The sequence below is a fragment of the Amborella trichopoda genome, chromosome 9 (assembly GCF_054954075.1).
Source record: "Amborella trichopoda isolate Santa Cruz 75 chromosome 9, AtrichopodaSantaCruz75HAP2 v2.0, whole genome shotgun sequence".
NCBI classification, from domain to species: Eukaryota; Viridiplantae; Streptophyta; class Magnoliopsida; order Amborellales; family Amborellaceae; genus Amborella; species Amborella trichopoda.
Genome location: NC_142344.1, coordinates 25,526,329 through 25,536,202, shown reverse-complemented (window position 1 = coordinate 25,536,202; position 9,874 = coordinate 25,526,329). Strand labels below are relative to the sequence as shown.

Genomic DNA, 9,874 nt, shown 5'->3' with positions numbered 1-9,874 from the left:
ACGACGGCTGAAGCTACCACTCGAGGAGGAGAGAGAAGATATAAAAGAGAAAGAGAGGAGTGAGAGAAGAGAAGGGGCTAAAATAAATAGAGAGGTAGAGACGGTGGCTGAGGCCATCACTCGGGGAGGAGAGAGAAGATAGAAGAGAGAAACAGAGAGAAGTGAGAGAGAAGAAGGGTCTTTAGGAAAGAGAGAGGGCGAGATACGATGTTTGAGGTCATTTTCCATCACTTGTATTACCGATACGAATAAGGAGAGAGCAGTTCGCAACCTAGGTCTGTATGTATCAAAATGCTTGTGGACTACAGAAGTCGTAGGATAATCAGCAGTGATCAAAAAGTGAAATTTTCGACATATTGGGTTTTCATCATGTCCGTCTCCCTCTTTTCTTGTGGAGGCGTGTTTAAGGTCATGCCACCATGACCATCGATTTGGGGTGTTTTAAGGTTGTCCGTCGAGACTTTAGAGCATGTTTAAGGTCTTACCTCCAAGACCCTAGGGCATGTTTAAGGTCTTGCCTTCGAGACCGTAACAGTAATGTGTTTTATGGTCATACACCAATACCGGAGGGCATGTTTTAAGGTCTTATCTCCGAGATCATAAGAGTACTGTGTTTTATGGTCATACATTAAGACTGGAGGGCATGTTTAACTTCTTGCCTCCGAGACCATAAGAGTAGTGTGCTTTATGATCATACACCAAGACTGGAGGGCAAGTTTAAGGTCTTGTCTTCGAGACCGTGTGTTGTGTAGTTTAACGTCGTTTCACTAAGATGTGTCCTATAGTTTAGGGACATATAGCTTGGACCATGGCTATGCAGTTTAGAGTCTTACAGCCCGGACCATGGTGTAGCACTGGATCATTTGTGGAATCATTCTGCTAGTTCAATCTCCCCATTGTTTATGAGATTCTAAATAATGTATCCAATGATAATACACTCCTTAGTCTTGCGACCAAGCATCCTATGATATCGGCAATAATTGGGCTGATCATCCCTCCCAACTTCCTTTCATCTCTTTGGCATTGGTAGTTCGATCATCCCCTTAGATAAGAGAGTTTCAAGCAACTCGAGGATTATGCTATCGCGACCCCGCCCCTAACCCCTACCATACTAGTCGGAGGGCGATAGAGTGTGGGATCGCGATGTGAGGTGGCGAATGCCACTCAGGTGGGAGTGCATTCAACACTTTTTAGAAGGCAGAATCAAAGTAAACCATGAATGAAAACAAAAACCATGCACACATAAATACAAAGAGCTGGACAAAAATAAAACCAAAATTTAAGTATACAGGCTTCAAAATTTAATTGCAAACATGTCTAGGGCACTATAGGCCCAACAACAAAATTTCAAGACAACCCACAAAACAACTAAGTGGCCACTGCCAACAGACACCCACTATCAAGAAGAATCTTTTTCACGTCAAGCTCGGAACCTCATCTGCCAACCGCTAGTGCCCAACTGTCCGCTCTCAACGATCGTAGGTTATCACTCTACACAAAGAAAAAAATCAAAGGAATGAGCTATAGATCCCAGTAATTAGATCAACATCATGCATTTCGGCCTATACAATGTCATTTATAAACAATATCCCGAAAATCATGCAAGTGTCATATCATGGAATCATGTAGCACAATTATTTTGGTAATTGGTTAAAGAAGTGTAAATCAGGTGTCAGAATATAATATATTGCATGAGCTAATAGTTGGCCCATCATTTATCAAATAACAGATCAGAATTTCAAGAGAAACACATTGAGCTTACAAGCAATCCTAGTGTAGCTTACTCCCGAAGTAAAAGTCCCATCGATCAAGCTAAGCTAATCCCGAAATTGCAGCTTCTACCCTTACTTAGGAAAGAAGACAATGACAAATGGGAAACCCATTTCGTAATGTCTTCACACACGTAAACAATCCTTAGCGCGCTTTTGGGCTTTTTGATAGGTTGTGGCCTTGCAAGACACGACCCTCTCCTCATGCCTTTCAGGCAAGAGGGCATTACAATACCACCGGGTGACCCAATTCGTAGTGCCCATATAGATCTGGGGGGGGGCGACCCTCCCGAATATTCACATTCACATCTTGATGATTTAAGTGCCTCGATCTCGCCCTTCAGATCTGAATAATTTGGCGGCACTCGTCTCGGGTTTTGGGGGAACTCAAGACTTTGAGATCGCTCTCTTGGGAACCTTGCTCAGGATCAAGGGTAGGTATACCAATCGATGAGAGAGGATTTTAAGGTGGGTTCGGGACTTACTCGAGCTGGCTTGCGTGGGTGCCCTCTTAGATCACAAAGAAAGCCCCCCAGTTCTACAATTGGTTCGGAATCGCCTCCCTTGGCCTATAATCTCATGTTTCTGCAATCACACACACATGGTTAAATTTTACAAGACAAGTGGACCTTTTCTTTGAGCGAATGCACACAGACGTGCACATTCAAAGGAGAAAAGAGAAGAAATGATGGGATGATGGTTAGGAGAAGGAATAAGATAGAAGAAGAAGAAAAGAAAGAGACATTTAACTGAGTGACTATAGCACAATGGCTAGATTGGCATGATGATTGACCTGACGTTGTAGTAAGACGGACACGGTAACGCAGACCGACGCAGTGGCAATACTACTTGACGACAAAACATCAACACCAACCAACCTAGCACAATGGCTAGTTCGACATGGCAGCAAGATGGGCACAGTAACTTAAACCGGCAAGACGGTAATACTGCTCGACGAAGGGACTACTGTGAAAGCATTAGACTTGTCCTTAGGTCAAATGAGAGAGGGAGAAGAAGAAGAAAGAGAAAGGGGAGAGATCAGAAGAATGAAAAAGAAGAGAGAAAAGAAGAGAGAAGAGAGAGAAATAAAAAAAAAGGGAGAAAAGAAGAGAGAGAAGAAGAGAAAAAGAAAAGAGAGAAAAGCATGAACAGTGATGGACTTTCACTATCCATGATAGAGAAAGAGGAGAGAGAAGTACATGAAGGGCGATGGACTTCCACCGTCCATGAAAGAGAGAAGATAAGAGAGAAAGAATATGGATGGCGATGGACTTCTGTCATCCATGACAAAGGAAAGAGGAGAGAGAAAGAGCATGGACGGCGATGGTCTTCCACCGTCCAAGACAAAAAAAGAGAGAAAAATAACATGGACAGAAATGGACTTTCGCTATCCATGATAGAAGAAATAGGAGAGAGAAAGAATATGGATGGCGATGGACTTCTGCTGCCCCTGATAGAGAGAAAGAGACAAGAATGAGAAATGGATGTCATGTGCGACAATGAGCATTGTCGTGCACCACATGGGAAATTGGGACAGAGACCCGGCCCGCCACTCCAGTTAAGGCCCGACTCACTGCACATATTTTCAAAAGATAGACGAAGGTTGAGAATGTCATACATGGTGATGAGCATCACCGTGCACGACTGGAGGGGAGAGAGAAAAGAAATCAGAGTGAAGGTAAGAAAGACAGGAAAGAGGATTAAGAAAGAGGAAGAGGAAAGGAAAGTAGAAAGAGAAGAAAGGAAAGAAGAGAGGGCAAAGGAAAGTGAGAAGAGAAATTGGAAAAGAGCCAGAGGAGAAAGAAGAAAAGAGAGAGAGAGCGATTAGGAAAGAGAGAAGAAGAATAAGGAAAGAGGTACGCACGATGCTACCACCGTCGTGCGTGTCAAAGAGAAGAAAATAAAAAGAGAGATTCACGCACGACGTTGCCATCACCGTGTATGTTTAGATAGAGAAAGACAAAGAGAAACATAGAGAAAAGAGAAAAAGGGAGAAGAAAGGGACTTATGAACTGCGTTGCCATTGCCATGCATGTTCAGACAGAGAGAGACGAAGAGAAAGACAGCAGAGAGAAGAGTAAAGAAAGGAGGAGAAGAGGAAGAAGAAGAAGAGAGAGAAGAAAATGCACACAGTGTTGTCATCGCCGTGTGTGCGACATAGAGAAAATAAAATAGAGAGAGAGAGAGATTTATGATGGCGTTGCCATCGCTATGCACATTCAGTCAGAGAGAAACAGAGAGAAAGATCGAGAAGAAGAAAGAGAGAGAATGGGACATATATAGTGCTGTCATCGTCGTGTGCGTTAGACAAAGAGAAGGAAGAAGATGACAAACACAGCTCTACCACAGCTCTACATGTTCACAGAGGAGAAGCCGATTAAAGAAGAAGAAAGAAAAAAGAGAGGAAGCAAGAGAGAGAAAAAAAAAGAAGGGAGAAAGAGAGAGACGAGAGGAGGGGAGAGAAAGAGATAGAGATGAGAGGAGAGGAGAAGAGAGAAAATTACCTTATCGATGAGTACTAGCCCTTTTCTTCTCTCTCCTCTCTCTCTGTCTCCAAGATGCACCCACGAATTCAAAGAAGAAACACGAACTTTATTGATCAATTGAAAGTATGAGGGGAAATCAAGGAAGAACACGGGACCATTTTACGATTAGGTTTAGCATGTATTTATCGAATTGGGCCCAAACATGGGTGGATGCCCAAATACTATCTCAATTGATGATAATTACAATTATTTTGAACTAAAATAAATTCTATAAATGGGTGCAAAATGATTGTTTTGCCCCTACCTAACATTCATGGAACTCCAAAGTAGTCCATGCTGCTGCCTTAGACCATACGTGATCGTTCGTGGATGATCCGAGGTTGCTCTGTTGCCCGTTTGACCGAAAGATGATTGTTTTCTTATAGGGTTCGTCATGGAGATCAATTTGATACCAACTTCGAGCCATGAATCGTGTTTTTAAGCGACAATCATACGACTTGAAATTTGGATGAATCTTGAAAACTTCGGATTGATAGTGTGCTTGTTCCTTGATTTTTTTTTTTGTGATTTATTCGCTGGATCACACTAACCATGCCGTCACAATCGCGTGGCAACAAATGCAGCACGATTTCGTGCCCGGATGAAGATTTCTCAATTTTTGGGTTTTGGTCGGAATCCGGCATTTGGCTGCTCGAGCGAGGCATGTCGCTGTTGATTTTCATGTAACTTTCTTCACGAATCGGAAACTTCAGTCTAGCTTGTCTCCCTGATCAGGTGTCGTCATAGGGCATGCTACATATCAAAACTCTCGTCTTGACAAGACGAACACCTTCACAAAATTTGAGCGTAATCCGACTCTGGACAAGCGAGATATGGCCTCCGAAAGTCACTATCCGAGACTGTAAAAATTGCCACCTTTAATGGTGATTTGGTGCAGGGAGGACGCATGGGAATAGTTTGTGGCCTACCCATTTTTAGTCTTTTACTCATAAATTTGTCCTGGAGTGCTTGATTAAGCTGAAACTTGACCCATAGGGGTTTTCGACCGTGTCAGATCCAATAACAGTGCTCCCACAGCAATTTGATATATCGAAAATAGAGCTCTAGTTATAGGGTCCATTTCAGGGTGCTAAAAACTGATTTTTCTAAAAAAAAAAAATTTATCTACACTGCCTTACATATGTCGGCTTGCAACGAAACTTGGCAAATGGCCTTTTGAAGTGCTTAAGAACATTCTGACTCATTCTGGTAAAATTCTGACACTGTCGAGAATTTCATTATATGTCGAGGCTTTATTGACTGGCTTCTCTTTTTATTCCGCATCAGGGACTAAAATGTTGAAAAATGTCTTCAAACAGCTTGCCCCGCCAAATGTTGTGCTTCGAGAGAAGCAGGAAGGACAACATTCAAAAATTTTCATTCGGCTTTATTACTTTTTTCTTCCTAGCCACAAGACCATGTGAACACCAAGGAGATCCACGCAATGTTGTAACTAGGATGCTCAGACGTTTGGATACAATGTACAAGTTTATCTGTTGAGACTTTAGGGGGAGAAGAGACTTTTTTGAGGGATCCTGTCAAGCCCTCACCCTCAAGGGACTAATTGTGATTCTTACAGCTGAGGATTTTGTACAGACCTTGTTGGTCAGAATCAGGTCCGTCTAGCGGTCGAGTGCAATGTTGAAGAGCATTTTCCCATTTTGGTCTGGGTTTGTTAGTTTTGTTGTTTGTCGTAGATGGTGTGCTGAAGGGGATTTGGTTGGCGTCTGTCTACGTGGTGTACCAATATTATACTCAGTGGGTAGGGTACCTCAGTTTATCAAGGTGACCAGCTGTGGGTATAACCCCTACCTACTTGCAGTTTTGTTTGCATAACAGGTCCAAGTTCTACTGACTTTGGCCTTCTTAGGGCATCTTTAGCAATTTGTAGTGTGTTTATGACCTCGTGCGAATAGTGCTCCTCCTCATGAGACTTGTCTTGCCTACTTGGCGAGTCTTCTGTCTTTTGAGTTCTTTTTGTAAATGGACTCAGGCTGTCGGAATTATTCTTGATGTTCATATTTTTTTTTGGTTCATGGTATTGTGACACCAGGGATTTTTCTCTCTAGAATGTGGGCTGAAGCCGCCTGTTGAGGCGAGTGCTACATCAACCTATTTATTGGTTCAAGTATCCTTTTGTGAAGGCATGTTTATGGTCATGCCTTCAAGACCTGTACAAAGCAGTTTAATATCGTGCAACCAGGACGTGTACCACAATTTAAGGTCATACAACTGGACCGGAGTGGAGATGGGTGACAGTCTGTTGAGGCCATGGAGTGACTATGGTAGTGGTTTTGATTCACTTTGGGGAGATGGCACGAGCGTTCCTGTGAAAGATGGATGATGTATGGATGGAAGGTAGAAAGTGGTGACCCACTAGCTAAAGACGAGTATGGATGGCAGGATGGCTCGCCATTTTGTGATCACGGGTGAGACTCGCTGGCGAATGATAAATGGTAATAGAGGAAGATAGTTTAGTGGGGAATGATGAATGGTAATGGAGGAAGATAGTTTAGGGAAGACGTGCATGAAAATGCACATAAAGGGCATGTGCATGTGTGTGGGGGCGAGTTTAAGGTCATGCCTTCGGGACCTGTGCAAAGCAGTCTAACATCATGCGGTCAGGACATGCACTATGGTTTAAGGTCATATAGCTTGACTGTGGTTATGCAGTTTAAAGTCATACAACTAGGACCATGCAGTTTAAGGTCGTGCAACTAGACCTCTGCTACAGTTTAAGGTCATATAGTTTGGACCATGGTGCTAAGCCTTTTAACATCATGTGGCCAAGATGTGCACTATGGTTTTAAGATCATATAGTTTGAACCATGGATATGTAGTTTCAAGGTCGTGCAACTAGACCTCCACTGCAGTTTAAGGTCATATAATTTAGACCATGCAGTTTAGGGTCGTGCATCTAGACCAAGGTTGTGCAGTTTAAGGTCATGCAGCACGACCCAAGGCTCTGCAGTTTAAGGTTATGCAGCTCAGACCAAAGCTATGTAGTTTAAAGTCATGCAGCTCATACCAAGATGTGGGTTGCCCAGTAGGTGAAGCTTTATGGAGGATAGATTTGTGGATAGTAATTTGACTTCCTAGGGGTAAAATGATAGTAGGGTTTTAGATGGGAAGCAGACTCCACGGGGAATTAGGGGACAAGTATGACTCCCTAAGGAACTCCATGGGGAATAGACTCATGGAAGGTAACCCGACTCTTGGGGATAGGATAGCTAGGTGCAAGACTGACCCACAGGGGATTCAAGAGGTAAGCACGACCCTAACTTCGCTGAGGATCAATGGACTGCAGTACGAGTGTAGTTTCTACTGGGGATGAGGGATAATGGCATGCTCCTGACTCCATTAGGGATGACCAGTCATGGCCTTAGTGGTCACAGGCGGCAGTAGTACTGAAGCGCGCAGCGTTGGTTGCACGTGGTGTTAGTCACACTCGGTAATACGGAACACAACCGTTGTTTAGCCTGCGTTCGGGCCTCAGGCTTGGGCTTGGTCCGATCCGATCTGTTTGAAGGTCGATGCTCGGCGTCAATAAGCCTTTGTTCGGGCCCCGGATCTGAGCCCGACTTTGTCAGGGCCATCGCCGATTGGCCTTCAGGGACTTGTCTGATATTCTTTGCTTTGTAAGGGACTGCTTGGTGAAGCTTCATCTATATAAGGGGATTAACCCATTTTCACTATTTTATCAGAGGAAAAACAATAATAGTGAGAGGAAAGGACTTCCGCCGAGAACTCCAGTGAGAAGCAAAGTACTTGAGTGAGGGTTTGCAGGAAGTTTGGCGAGAGAAGAAGGTTCTGACTGTGAGGCGAGAGGAGAAGGTTCCGACTGTGAGGCGAGAGCACCGTCAGGGAAGATAAGGATAGTCGCGGGGGTTGTTGTCACCGGAATTGAGGAACAGGCAGCTTGCCGAGGCAAACTGAGGTTCCGACAGTAATTCTTGGGATATCGAAGAGGTGAGGAAGAGGCAAGCGAGGGTCGTCGAGGCATTTTCGTGGATTTTCAGTCAGTTTTGGGTGGTTTTTCGTCACCGAGGAGTAGTGGGAGAGAAGCAGCAGTGAGTGGAAGTGTTTTTCGATGTCAGGAAGTAGTGAAAAAGGTGTCACAGTTGGTTGAGCGGGGCGACAGTTTCCCAGTGGGCAATCGAAGGTCGCTGGGAAAGTAAACAGCCTCAGGCAGCCAGACAGTCGTGGAGAGAATGGTTATCAATCCGCACGTGCGAAACATGCGTCAGGCCGTGTCGTGGTGGCAGTTGTCAGGCGGAGCTCCCGGAGCTCGAGGTGACACGTGTGGTGCTTGTGAATGGCTTGAGCACAGCCGACGCTGAACGTGGGCGGCGTTAACCCCTCACAGCATAACTCCTTGGGTTGGCATAGGGCATTGCATCTTGAGTCAGCAGTCGATGATAGCATGTTGATCGGGGCGATGACGTTGCACCTTGGTCGACACATGGCGCTACTACTTTAGTGGGCAGATGGCTATAGCCTCCACCAGCACAGCCGTTGTTAAGTTTTAAGCAACCAGTCGTCGATACGCCATTGCGAACGCAGTCGGTGCTTTGCCTTGGAAACCTAGATGAAAGTAGCTTCATGACTTAGCATTTGTAGACAGGACAGTCACCGTCAGTCTTTATATACGCAACCGCTGGTAGCCTCACCTTTTGCCTAAGGCGGTAACGCTTCCCCTTAGTGACTTGCACACGTCAGTGAGACCTTGGCGTTTATCTTCATAGCCCGGCCTTCAGGCGTCATTCTTGACAGAAAGAACCTCCCACGGGTAGGGGAACTTGGTACCGACACATTTACCAGTGAAAGCTTGGTGAGGGATGAGCCCATCTGGCGCACCGATGCATTGTGTGAACCAAGGTGTCCTTTGAGTGTCACCTTTGTTAGTGACACCGTTCGCTTTGAGGTCAGAGAAGACATCGACAGGAATGTAAGAATGAAAATGTGGCCTCAGGTGAGGAGTTGCCTACCTTGGGCAAAGAGGATGGTGATGACCTCAGGCCTGAAGTGGTCCTCTGTTGGTCTTCTGGTGCAAGGGGAGAACCAATATTTAAAAGGATATTACTCATGGACCATAAAAGTGTTAGGCCGATATCAGGGTATTTTGAAGTGCACTTCCCTACTAACCTCCATCCAGTGCTTAGCAGGCTACTATGACCGTTGCACAAATACAGTCAAGGTAATGTTGAAAACTTGGAGCCATGTTAGTAACACATGGCTGCTTGGCCATGGAGAGGCAGGGATTTCACTGCTAGATCTGAACTTCATCGGTGGGCTTCCACTCATCAGTGTTATGTACGACAAGCTCGTGGCCCTGAACTCAATCATTTTTTGAGGTGAACGGGTCGGGAAAGAAGAACCACCAGTTGGACTTCATAAACTGTTTGGAATTTACCCGTTGCTTTGCTCCGAGTCCAAGAATGGACGCATCTCCTTCACCCAGTGGGTGGCATTCTTCTATGGAGACGGCATTGATGAAGTTGGTCTGGGCCCAAGGAGAAAGGGGAAAGCACCCATGAAGGGAACCCCTCCATATTTGAGTTGCAAAGTGGGAACGACCAC

General features: G+C 44.9%; 1 long non-coding RNA gene across 1 annotated transcript in view; it reads right to left on the bottom strand.

Moving 5' to 3' along the window:
* Nucleotides 1-1,257: 1,257 nt before the first annotated feature.
* The window catches only part of LOC110007445 (uncharacterized), a 33,081-nt gene continuing 24,464 nt past the window's right edge, over nt 1,258-9,874 (bottom strand). The window contains exon 2 of the long non-coding RNA XR_002281259.2: nt 1,258-1,491. This is a non-coding gene — a long non-coding RNA (uncharacterized LOC110007445). The remainder of the gene's footprint in view (nt 1,492-9,874) is intronic.